Below are 10337 nucleotides of genomic sequence, written 5' to 3'. Positions count from 1 at the left end.
GGGGGGGGGGGGAGAGAAGCAAAGGCTTCTCGCTAGCCAGTACCGTCCCAGCTTTTTTAACCCCAAAGTCGGCATTGGTCGGCTCGTCAAATTCAGGATGAGCAGATCCACTCTCGCCAAAATCGGCATCCTCCCCGCAAGAACACTAACGTCGCCACTAGAATCTCGGCCTCCAAAATGGGGTTCGAACTTATGACGTATTGCGACCTGCAGCGGGATATTCATGAGCTCTCCTCCAAAGACACTGACCTTGTTGTTGCCAGTGACACAACGACCTCGGCCGACCCCAAGGAGAAGCTCGTGCGTTTAAAGAAAGAAGAATAGCATGAAAAAAATTTCGAAGAAAAATGACAATACGAGTTAGGCAAAGATAAGGAATCTCAAGTTAAAGGAGATCGTCGAGCAAATGTAAACAAGTTCCAACAACAAAATACGATGCCATAACGGCCCAACATCCGCTACATCATGGAGATAAGTTCAAAATAAAAAAATAATAATAATAAGTCGCTCGTCAAGGGGCGACAAGACCATCCACAGGAAACTTAACACCGACCTCTGGGACGATGGGTTCAACCGATGGAGCGGCAGTCGAATCATTCAGCATGGGAGGAGCATGACCAGCTGTCGAGTTACCTGGTGTAGCAGGAACGGTACTCTCTTCCTCGACTTCCTCACTGGACGCACACTCCGACCTATTAGCTTCGCCCCCGTCAAACTCCGAATCCAAATCGTATGTGACACCTGGGGAAGGAACCCACTCGAGGGGATCAGGGAAAGGCTCGGCAAAAATGGAGGTAATGTCGAAATCCCTGGGATTGAGATCCGGGATGTCGATCTTGAGGATTTCCTCCTTTAGCCCAGACGCCACAATGACGACCCTCTCTTGTACTCCGTCAGCCAGAAGGGAGATCTGGCCATCGGCAACCAAAGCCTCGAGCATGTGCATGTTCCCCAAAGCATGGTTATACTCAAGGAACTTCGGGCGAGATGCTTCAATAGCATCCGCTTGAGATTTGTGACGATCCAAAATCTTCTGGGCACGGTCGGCAACCCTACGATAAGCAATCATCTTTTGATACCGACCGAATCCACGACGACGAGCCCTAAGCCATCTTGTCTCAGAGTCCAGAGTGACCCGAGCTTCGACAGAAGGGCAGCCTGTGCAGAGTTCGCCACCTCTCGCTGATGCTCCAATTCGGAAATCCTCCCGGTCAGCATCTTGTTCGAGCGAAACGCCTCTTCGAGATGACCCTCAAGCTTCTTGACTTGCTCGATCGAGGGACCTGAAGGCGTAGAAACATCGGCCTCCAGGTCGTACGCACGCCTCTCATAGCCAGAAGCAAGATGAATGAGGTGACTTATGAGCTGCGACGACCACGAATCATAAGTTGGAACTTAAATAAAAAAAAACAAGAAAGTTTGATTGCTAAATTACAAACTTCGAAGGCGGTATTCGCCAGATCGATGATCTTATCGCCCTCCTTCATCTTCTCGATCGGCATAAGACGACCAGACCCAAAATGGATCTTGCGAAACAGCTTAGTGCATGCCTCCGAGTCGTTTGGAAAGGCTCGGGTAGCCGTAGTATGAGAGAAATCACACCGATAGTCCATGGTCTTCTGCCGCTTTGACGGTCTTATCGATCCAGAGATCGATCTGTCCTCTTCTGCGAAGGATTCAAAGAATGCTCCTTCTGACGGCTAGAGTCACCCGCAGGCTTTTTCCTTTAGGAGTCGGCTCCAGCGGGGAGAGCCAAGAGGTTTAGTGGGGGAGGAGACGATCGCGATGCTGGCCTTATGCCAGCGCGAATCTCAGCCGAATGAGCATCGCGAGATGCCGGAGGGGATTTCCGTGATGAGTCAGCCCCGGAAGGGCGAGTCTCGAATTGGACCTCAGGGCGAGTCTTGACGGTAGCGAGCCGACACGTTGGGAACATCCAAATTAAGTCTCCCATCGTACTAGCTGCACAGAGAATCCAAGTTTAAAAAAATCAAAAGTTTGTCAACGACCTCCTAACAGGTCGTCAACGAACGCCTTAAACCAAGGAAAGTTTGACTATTACCTGTCGGTCGAGGAACCTTTTCCTTTCTTGGACGACCTCCTTTCCTCTGTCCAGAGCCTGGCCAAATATACGGACCCACTGCTCGTATCGCGTCAATATCAGCTTGAAACGTAGGAGGATAAGGAAGAAGGCACCATGGTATGACAACTGCAAAGAAGCGAACGAGGTAAGTAACGAAAAATAGATGAAGGACGTAAACAAATTACAAAGAAAGATGAACTACCAGGTGAAAGGTTCCACCTAGAAAATAAATGGATCGCAGGATCCTCGACGACCCCTTGGAACCACTTTTAAGAAAAAATAAGACCCTTCCCAATTGTGGGTCTTCCCTTTTGCCCCTTCGACGATCAGCGGGGGTCGCGAACTGACATAGAAAACTTCGGGTTTCTCATTTCTGTCGGACGCTGTTAGACGGGTAAGCTCTTCGAAATGATCAACCAAAAGTCGAATTCCCGCTCTCTTCGCCAAAATCGAGATGCCAACCGCATTCCGGAACGTAGCCGGAGCGAACTGAGAAATCGCCATTTTTGCGCTTAGCAAAATACGACATCAGAAAAGAGGGAAGGGGAAAAGTAACCCCACATTCGGAGAAAAGTTTCTCTGAGAGACAAATGAACCCTTCAGGAACATCCCAAGGACGTTGATCGCGCTCGGGGATAATAATGACGAGTTCGGCCGGGAACTCGCCGACCTGAACCGCCACGAGAGCCGATTCACGTTTAGAGGAAGACCAGGGAACGAAAGAAAGGGCATGCTCCCTGGTTCTTGAAGGGTCGGCAACCAACGGGAGAGATCCGTGCTTGATGATGCGATCCGCCGGAACGATCATGTCATCAAAGTCCTCGTCGATAAGAGAAGGGATCTGACATGGAAGGGCTGACGAACTCGGAACCGCCACATCGGAGAAGATGCGACGCTAGAGTTCTGCCAAATTGGTGTCATCAGAACTAGACGACGATCCCGAAGAAATATCACTACCCGTCGGATACCTCGCCATACGACGATCCGATCTAGTCGAACCACTGGAATTAGGCAAAGTGTTCCGACGAAGATGACTCGCCGCCGAAGAATCAAACGAAGTGGACCAGGGGAGGCCATAGAAAATCTCAAGAAAACAAATATATAGACGAGCTAGGAGACGAGGGAAGAAAGTGCCTGGGACGACGAGCTGAGGAAACAATGGATGGAGAGAAATGATGCCAAGATGAAGAAGGGATGAGTATTTATAGGGTTGAAAGGAAGATTCCCGAAGAAATCATCATTACAACTCGAGGATCGAAGCGACGTTACAACTTTCGGATGTCACGCGCATCAAGGTAAACGTGTGACGATGTGACCGCGTTTTTTGGGAAAAGGGAAAAGCGCACGCGCGACTCTCTAATTTCCTAATATTTGTCCGCATATCCTTCAAGTGCCCGTCGTTTGCCCGCCTCGGATCCAACTCGTCGTTAAAAACAAAGGCTCGACGCTTATACAGCAGCCAGGGGATCACTAGAGGACATAGAGTTTTCCCCATAACTACGAACTGAAGATGGGGAGGAATACTGTTAGGGGTGGATTTCACCCCAACAATAGGCCCAACCTAGAAAAGGCCCAAAAGAATTAATAGGCCAAGAAGGGTTATTTTGGTCTTTTTGGATGACGAACCGATACAATAATCTATAAATAGTGATTGTACGGCGTACGATGCCAGGAGAAAAAGGAGGAGAGGAAATTTGTACAAGAGAACCAGGTCTCGAAGCATCGATTTGACGAGCTCGCAATTCGTCAATTGTTTTCTTTTCGTCATTTTATAACTCGTCGTTATCAATTATACCCCGACTTTTTCATATATAAAAAAGAACTTCCATCCTCTAAACCCCAAACTAAAATACTCTAATTGGACCGATGAGCTGGACATCAACAAATATATTGTACGCAACCAGAGCAAAACTTCAGTCGTCGTCGGCTAGCTCCTCTAACGCGGAAGGATCACATATATTATTTCTCCTCCAAAGAAAAAATATCCCACTTTTCCCGAAATTAGTCCATTGGGCGGGAAAATCATTTAGCCCTATTAATTTCCTGATTATAAAAATCAGTTTTATATTTCGAGATGACATTTGTTTGTGCCTGTGAAGCTTCTAGTCCACAATGCTCTTGAGATTACTACTTTAGCTCAATCGCACATTTATGCAAAGAGAGTTTTAATTAAACCTTCAAATATATATGGAGAACTGCAAACAGAACAATCGCACATTTTATGCAAGTTCAGTAAATTTCTCATCCTAATAATCTCATACTTTTCTCAACATATAAGATTTTCCATAGATGAATCAACACAAATAACATGTGCTTTCAGAGCTTAGATCTTAATTAAGCCTGAAAAATGCAGAACAGCAAAAAAAAACACATCACATTACAACAACAAATGCAAAAAAAATGTTGGTTAATTTACTCAAACTATACAATAAGTGAGAGATAATTACTACATACGGAGCTGCAAATACTTTGCTGTTTCATATCACAGAACAACATACTAAAACATCATGAAAAGGAAGTCTTTACGATTCTTAAACAAGAACCAAACCCTTTTCCAAAAAAAATTGTACCAAAAGCTAAGCTAGAAAAAAGGATTCCTTGGCGCTTCTGTTCCCTTTTCTTCTTTCAATTCCTCTGTTCAACAGTGTATAACGTTTATAGGTGTTCCTCTGAACTCAGCACAAAAAAGGTCTTCCAACTCTCCGTGCATCTCTTTCGTCACACGCGTAGCAGGAACCTTGTTCGAGAATCTGATCCTTTCCGACTTTGGGATCGTAAATATTGGTTCCGACCCTTCATCCTCGTTAGAAGTATACTCCGTACATGTCCTAAACCACCTGTATCCATTGTTATCACGATCTTCATAAAGGGGTTGTTGCTTCAGCAGCTGGACCTTATAGTCCAAAGTGCATCAAGAATTTCAACAATGTCATAAAGACCATATTCCAAGTCTTCAACATCAATTTCACGACACCAATATCTGTATATCGCCCAAACTTCACCAATCTTGGGGAGAATGGTATATTCAATGCCATCCATGGAGGTTTCAGGCATCATCTGAAGTGAAAGCTGACTTGGGGTGATTATTTCTAGATCTTTTCTTGCGTAGAATGTTCCACAACCAACAGGCATTTGCCCATCTTCCCAGTCGATAACATCCTTAGGAAACCTTGTTGGCTTTAGCCGACCTATGTGTAGTTTGATTACTGGATCCTACTTATATGCCTGAGTAAAAGTGATCTTCTGAATTCTACCATAGTACAGAGGCAAATCATCATAACCACTGTAAAATGACCAAATCTGGCCAGTCTGAAAAACCATCCCCTCGCTAGCAAAGTAGATGGCTTGGCGTTTGGACTTTATATCACTCTCAGAGTTTGAAGGCACGATAATCTCCTCGATTGCTTCTTCTGGTAACGCAGCTTGCTCCAGCTCGTAAGCATCTTTTGGCACACCATTTCCTTCAACTCCAGTCAGTTTGAAGGAAGGAACTCTGTGGGAGAACCGATACAAGCTGCGAGGTAATATACGAAATATGCCTTCATAACCAGTTCCCATTCGGAAAAACACACTAGCAAACCCTTTGGCTTTATGCAAGTATGCAACATATACACCACCTTCATCACCGTAATCTGACAGAATCTCAACAAACTCATACTCATTTTTGCGGTGAGAATCTGGCTCTGAACACCACTTAATATCCCAGTTCTTGAAAAGCGCCCATGTCTCGCCTTTTTTAGGGGATACACTAAAATGACAATTGTTGAAGGAATAACAGGATCTGCTGAAACAACGAGTGTTGCTTAGTTCATTGCAATGGATAACATGTGAAAACATGGAACGATCTTTTGTGTTCTTATTTTCCCCAAGCCTGAACTTACCAACAGAAACAGGCAAGTCTTCTTCAAACCATTGGATCTCTTTCTCATCATCTGGATCTGGCTCTAGATATGTGATCCGAAGCCCAAAGGAAGGAGCTGAAACTTTCTTGATCTGAGCATACAATCTAGGCAGTCCATCCGCTGTGTCATAAAGAGCCCAGGTCTGACCAATTGCAAAGTTCACTTCTTCCCTCAGCTTATCAAAGTCGTTAAATTTTGGAGCAGCACATTCAGATGTCTTTGTTTGTACTGCAACTGCTGAACTTGTATCACATAGACCAGAGTTGTTATCTGCCTCAAGATTCTGAGAGTCCCCCGATGCAGCTCTCACTTGACCATTCTTTTTCATGGCATTTGGCAATGTTTCTACCTCAAGGAGTTGCTTTTTGCTTCTAGACTCTTCTCTTGCACCTCCAAAATTCTCCGCAACAATTCTATTGCCAATTTTACTTAGATTGACAATAGTATCTTCAGACTTCCTGCCGTTTTCAGTATTAACAATTTCACCATACTCATCATTCCTCTTTCTCTTCTCACCAACCTTATCAGCACAGCTCAAATCAGGAGAACTTTCATTTCCAGATTCTAGATTCTTACTTGGGACATGTTGATGTTGCTGCAAAGAGAAAGCCTGAGCCTTTTCTTGCTGATTCATAGGTGTCGATGCAACCAAATCACTCCTAATCTGATGGCTCTGGACAGCTTTTTTCCTTACAGTGAGATCCATCATCAAACAAGTAAGGGAAGACAAATTCCACCTCTACGGGTTCCTACAGAAAATACATTTTATGGTTATCAGAAACTATATGACACATAAAGTATAATGTACTTACGGAGTATAAAACAAGGTTTGGCCAGTTTGAAATGTCCTTCCCTTACTAGCAAAGTGCACACATTGCGAAAGTGTATTATTCTCGGACTTTGGCTCTGCTAGTAGATGCAAAGGGACGTCTATCTCTTTGATATTTGCTGGTAAAGCAGCGGGATCCAGCTCATAAGCACCTCGAGGCACACCTTCTGCTTCTTTTCCAGTCGTCTTAAATGATGGAACACGATGGGAGAATTGATATTCATCGTGATTACGAACATAAGTTGTAACAATTTCCTCATTAAAGCGACAGAACAAGCTTAAGAAGCCTTTTGCTTTATGCAAGAATCCAGCAGATAAAGGATCACTTGATCCACCATCCTCTGACACTATTTCGACAAATGCGTACTGATCTTTCCCAGCAAACCAGTTGATGTCCCAGTTCGTGAAAAGAGCCTTGTAGCGACCCTTGAAGACAGCCCATGTCTCTCCTTTTCTTGGGTAAATACTGAATTTACCCACGCTACTTCCTTCGTTGCAATGAACCACGTGAGAAAACCTTGTGTGGTCTTTAATAGTCTCATCTTTCCCAAGTTTAAACCTACCAACAGAAACAGGCAAGTCTTGTTCGTACCTCTGAATTGGCTCCTCATCATGTGGATCAGGCTCAAGCCATGTGACACTAACATCAAAACCAGAAGCAGAAACTGAAACTTCTCTGATCTGAGCATACAATCTTGGCATCCCATCTACTGTATCATTGAGAGCCCAGGTCTGGCCAACTGCAAACTTGCTCACTTCCCTCAGCTTATCAAAGTCATTAAATTTTAAAACCTGTTCCGCTCTTTCTAGTTTTTCTCCTGCTTCATCCTTCTCCAAAGACCCTTTACCATTTATGTTGCTTTGTACATCAGAAGCCTGTCGCTTGCTAAACACAAACCCCTGAGACTGCTCTCCTCCATCAAAACCAAGATCTTTTATAGCTGTAGTGTCACCAACAATAATAACTTCTTCATTATCACTGCAGTTTCCGCTTTCTCCTTCACTTCTCACAAACCCTTCCCTCTTTCTCTTCTCACCATACTTCTCATTGTCAGATGGAGCAAGCTTTCGAGCACCATCAAGGTTAGTCTTTTCCATCACAGATTTACCCTTGAGTGGCTCCTCCAGTATGATCTCAACTTGATCAGGGTCAGTCCTTTTCATCAACAACAATGAACAAAAAAAAAAAAGCAATCAGAACCAAGCAGACATCAAAATAGTTTGCACAAGATTAACTGCTCTAAGCATTAATTCATTGGTCATATGTTCAAACATCAACGAAGAGAGATTAAAAGAGGTAAGACTTTCAAAAATCCAAGATATAATAAAGTTAACAACTCAAAATTTCCAAAATCGGGTGGAAACAACAACGAACCCTTTTCAAAAAAAAAAAAAAAAACCCCATTTTTACTATAGTTTGAACACACATTTGAAAGAACAAAAAAAAAAATTCCTAAAACCCCACCAAATCCCTAGCGATCAGGATTTTTTATTTACAATACAAAAATTTATTTAATATAGTTTATTTACAATACCCAAAGATAATCAGATACAGCGAGGCAGCGAGCTTAGCCGGATAAGGGAAAACAAAATAGAGGCGATCAGGGAGCTTACTCTGTCTAAGAGGCCGACGTCGGAGAGAATTTTGGTTCCGGCGAAGGTTACGTCGTCTCTCTCTCTCTAGGAGAACGAACTCAAATCGATAACTCTTTTTCACTTTACTCTTGCCAAATTTACCCCGCTTCCCTTTCCCAGGCGGTAAAAAGCCCTACTTTGCTAATTAGTTTAGGCGGGAAAACGTTCCAACGGGAAGAGGACAAATGGGCCAAACGATCATTACAGGCCCAATAAGCCCAGCTTATCACTTTTAAATAAATAAATAGCTTCCTCTTAGTCAAAATATAATAATAATTATCCTAAATTTGTCCGGTCTTCTTCCTTAGGGTTTGAATTTTGAAATTGTTCAGTTCCTTCTCTCTCTACCATTTTTCCCCCTCTCTGTTTCTCTCTCTCTTCCCAAATCCGTTCAGCAACGGCCATTGATTCTCTTTAGAGCTTCGAGATCTCCGAATCGGATCTCAGGCGAGTTGAAAGCGCCGACGATGAATCAGTATCACATCTACGAAGCCATTGGACATGGCAAATGCTCGGTAAATTTAGAATCTGCTTTAGCATTTTTCCCGAGATTTTTTTTCCTGAAGTGGTTTGTATAGTAACTTTTTTGTTCAAATCGGTTCGCAGACTGTGTATAAAGGAAGGAAGAAGAAGACGATTGAGTATTTTGCTTGCAAGAGTGTTGATAAGTCGCGGAAGAACAAGGTTCTTCAAGAGGTAATAGTAATCATCAGATCTGTGAAATTAGCGATTCATGCTTGGGTTACCTTTAAACCGCTTGATTTTAAGGATTTTATCTCTGGGATTGTGACGGATTCATTCTAGATTTGTCAAATCGATGCTTTTAGGTTTCTTCTATTTATGTATGATGTTTGCTAGCTGAAAGGTCGAATTGATTTGGGCAAGGACAGATTTGGTAATTATTCACTTCCTGTTCAGGTCAGGATTCTCCACTCGCTAAATCATCCAAACGTACTCAAGTTCCACGCTTGGTAAAACTTTACTAGCTAATTTGTAAACAATCATCTGAATCTCTTTAGTTATTTGCTTTCTAATTATCGTCTTCTTAATGATGTCTCAGGTATGAAACTTCTGCTCACATGTGGTTAGTTCTGGAATATTGCGTTGGGGGTGATCTCAGGACGTTACTGCAGCAGGTACCGCTTGTTAGTTTGGCTATATTTATTGGATTATATATGGTCACAGATTTTCTGAAAGTCACTTTTTTTGTAGGACTGTAAATTGCCAGAGGAATCAATCTATGGTCTTGCATATGATCTTGTCATAGCCCTGCTGTAAGATCCCTTTTTAAACCATTTTGACAGGACTTCTAGGTGCATGCAGAAAATGTTTTCTCTTATGGACTTTTCTTTGCTTGAATTTCTCAGATATTTACATTCGAAGGGAATTATCTATTGTGATCTGAAACCATCAAACATCTTACTCGATGAAAACGGTCATATTAAGGTACGTCAGTTGTTGTGGTTTCTATGCAGGTGTCCAGTTTATGATGATAGTTTATTTCGTTTTAATGGTCTCATATCACTGTGTTTCAGCTGTGTGATTTTGGGTTGTCAAGGAAGCTAGATGATATTTCTCAATCTCCTTCCACGGTAAACAGTTTTGTCCGTTTTCGTTTTTCTATATAAGCTTTACATTAATAGTGAAATTTTTGATCTTAAATTACACTGGATACTGTATGTCGTTGGTACTTATATCTCTTGTGATAATTTGCGTCAGGGAAAACGTGGTACCCCGTATTATATGGCTCCAGAGCTATATGAAGATGGGGGGATCCATTCTTTTGCTTCTGATTTATGGGCACTTGGCTGTGTGTTATACGAATGTTACACAGGAAGACTTCCTTTTGTGGCAAGAGAGTTTACCCAGCTTGTGAAATCGATTCATT

At 43.0% G+C, this 10337-nt stretch overlaps 2 pseudogenes; both read right to left on the bottom strand.

Moving 5' to 3' along the window:
• LOC104706188 lies at window positions 4496-6718 on the bottom strand (annotated as a pseudogene).
• On the bottom strand, window positions 6903-8520 carry LOC104706187 (annotated as a pseudogene).

Source organism: Camelina sativa, chromosome 8 (assembly GCF_000633955.1).
Source record: "Camelina sativa cultivar DH55 chromosome 8, Cs, whole genome shotgun sequence".
NCBI lineage: Eukaryota > Viridiplantae > Streptophyta > Magnoliopsida > Brassicales > Brassicaceae > Camelina > Camelina sativa.
The sequence above is the reverse complement of the archived record's forward strand: the minus strand, read 5'-3'. Positions and strand labels throughout refer to the sequence as shown.